A 3550-nucleotide genomic window follows, 5' to 3' on the forward strand; every position below is an offset into this window, starting at 1 on the left:
TCGGTTGAACGGATGGGCCGTGAAAAGCTAGCAGACAGACAGACAGACACACTTTCGCATTTATAATGTTAGTATGGATAAGACTTGCCTGTTGTTCGAGTATTGACCTTCTGATAAATCCTCTGCCTAGTGACTTCAATGAAGTTTCCTTTAAACAACTGATACAACTATGAACACAAAACTCTCGTTCCCTATTTTATTAAAACTAATTTAAATCGTTATTCCTACAAGGTATGAAATAAAACTAAAAGCTTTTTATTTGAGGAGGTATCAACTGACCTCCTAAAACTTCAGAATGTACCTAATTGAACAATTCGTGAAAGCTTTTATCATTTTACTCTATTTCATAAATCCTAAACTAAATTTTACTTTATGTTTGACAAATTTTATTTATGTGAAGATTGTGAATTAAATGACTATCAAAATTTTTATTCATGACTGTAATTTGTTTATACATTGGGTTGATGTTAGTGGCAAATATGCATACAATGTAATCAGTGGCGTGCAGGTCATAAAGGCATAAATGCAGTGCTTACCCCAGTTGTAATGGCTCAATGCATATTTTTCATTATGACCTGCCAGTAAACAGGTTTTCACCTAACTAATGCCTACCCTGGCTTCAAACCCTGTGCACGCGACTGAATGTAATATACCTAAGTAATATAGGTGGCTCACAAGAAAGTCAAGGCTTTACACGGCTATGTTCAAAATATCATGAAAATAATAAAAAAATATACGGCTACGAATTTGAACTTTTATATTGCTTCTATTTAAGTATTCTGAATTTATTATACCTATATATACCCTTATTCAGTTAATTGATATTTGGCGAGCTCTTAAAAACAGCATAATCATTGTAATTAGGTATTACGAATACGGGTTTCTTAATTTTATATAGGCATAAGAATGTAGTTATTTATAAGATTTTAAAGACTATTGGAAATCATCTACCTCATAATTTAATAAAGTTTAGAGTTTATGAATAAGTTAATATTATAAACGTATACAAAGTCTAGCAATTATTTTCATTCTACCTTCGAATACTGAATGAGTAAAGGTTTTGTATTTCTTATGTTTAGAGTTTAAATTTTGTTTTCTTTTTATTTTTCAAAGAAAAATAAAGTATAAAATATATAAAGGCTTTTATTATAAACCTATGCTAGCTTACTACTAAAAAATATTATTAGCAAATCCTGTCTATTTAAGCGAGGTCTTATTTTAAACTAAGTAGATAATATAATCCAGACCGAAGCTATGACTGCTCGAAAATACGACGAAACGCTTCGAGAAAAGGTACGTAGTGCCCCGTCCTGTAGTTTGGCTCGTCTTGGTGGAGGCACTGCCGTGCCCCCTGATTTCTTCTTTTCTATATTACTAGCTGATCCCCGCGGCTTCGCCCGCGTAGATTTAGGTTTTTAAAGATCCCGTATAGCCTATGTCACTCAGGAATAATGTAGCTTTCTACTGGTGAAAGAATTTTTAAAATCGGCTCAGTAGTTCTAAAGATTACCCCCTACAAACAAACTTAACGACATTACCTCTTTATATAATATAATACAACGGGCCGTGCAGCAGAAATCGTAATATTTTAATTTCGCCATAACTTCAAAACCAAACGTCCAATTTTAATCATTCAAAGACCAAATATTATCTCCATAAACTGTTCTTAGTGATGAAATCATTTATTTTGATAAGGATTAATAGCATGAGTAAAATAAACGCGTTTAAATGTAGTCCAAAAAAAATTCAAGATTTTTAAATAAAAAAATGGTTGCTGTGCCTCACTCGACATAGATGGGTATAGTGTGTCGCGGACTTTTTTGTAGATATTTATAAGATCTACAATTAATTAGAACATTTTATGGTTCTATCTTTTATAGTTTAGGCAGCGTACGCAAAATAAGTAACTTTTCTGGTTGATTTTTTACACCTTGTGTCCGAAAAACCCAAATATCTTACGGAACCCTATTTTTTTCCAAAATAAAATATAGCCTATGTTACTCGTGGATAATGTAGCTTTCGAATGGTGAAAGAATTTTTAAAATCGGTCCAGTAGTTTTTGAGCCTATTCAGTACAAACAAACAAACAAACAAACAAACAAACAAAGTTTTCCTCTTTATAATATTAGTGTAGATAAAAATGAATCACTAAATGTGTCGCTGATCGCAAATCTCGAGAGCAGCTGAACCGATTTCGCTGATCCTTTTTTTTAGGGTTCCGTAGCCGAATGGCAAAAAACGGAACCCTTATAGATTCGTCATGTCTGTCTGTCCGTCCGTATGTCACAGCCCCTTTTTTCCGAAACTACAAGAGCTATACTGTTGAAACTTGGTAAGTAGATGTATTCTGTGAACCGCATTAAGATTTTGACACAAAAATAGAAATAAAACAATAAATTTTGGGGTTCCCCATACTTAGATCTGAAACTCAAATTTTTTTTACATCAAACCCATACGTGTGGGATATCTATGGATAGGTCTTCAAAAATGATATTGAGGTTTCTAATATTTTTTTTCTAAACTAAATAGTTTGCGCGAGAGACACTTCCAAAGTGGTAAAATGTGTGTCCTCCCTCCCCCTCCCCCTGTAACTTCTAAAATAAGAGAATGATAAAACTAAAAAAATATATGATGCACATTACCATGCAAACTTCCACCGAAAATTGGTTTGAACGAGATCTAGTAAGTAGTTTTTGATTTATCGTGCAAAATGTCGATAAAATACTATTGTACTACGGAACCCTCTGCGCGAGTCTGATTCGCACTTGGCCGGTTTTTTTTGATAATATTCCTTGAAGTACGAGGATGGTTCTTACGGAGAGAAAAATTTAAAAATTGTATGTATTAAAAATAATAAAAAATTAGAGAATCGACTGTTAGGTGGTACGAAGTTCGCCAGGTTAGCTAGTTATGTAATAAAGAGCGATGATAGCCTAGTGGTGGTTAAGATGTTGGCTTCCTAGTCACCTCTTTTTTTTCGTAGTTATTTTTTTTTTTTTTTTTTTTTCCTTATTGTTGAGTGCCAATTAGCTACTCAATTATATTACGATCTAGCCTAATGTATGACTAATAAGTAATTTTATTTTAACCTAAACTTATAAATTATCTTATATACTAAGAAATTGTCCACTGACACATCTTAGTCTTTCTTGATTTGAGATATGACACTTTGTTCACGTGTTCTTTCAGCACTTACACTATGTACACTATCACTAATCACTATACACTAACTCAAAAGGTTTGGTCCTTTTTAGTCTTCTCACTGTCTCCGTTACGTCAAGCAGCTGGATTGCTTCAACGTTAACGTGGTGGTGAAGCCTGTAGTCGTGGGCTTTGGCAGATTTGGTGATAACTTTATGGACGTATTCAATTTGAAGGTCCCTATGAATATCATCATTTCTGATGTACCAGGGTGCATTTACAATATTCCTGAGTACTTTGTTTTGGAACCGTTGGATGATTTGGATGTTACTTTTTTTGGTACAGCCCCACAGCTGTATGCCATAAGTCCAAATGGGCATCAGGACTTGTCTGTACAAAAGAATCTTGT

Source organism: Maniola hyperantus, chromosome 5 (genome assembly GCF_902806685.2).
Source record: "Maniola hyperantus chromosome 5, iAphHyp1.2, whole genome shotgun sequence".
Classification (NCBI taxonomy): Eukaryota; Metazoa; Arthropoda; class Insecta; order Lepidoptera; family Nymphalidae; genus Maniola; species Maniola hyperantus.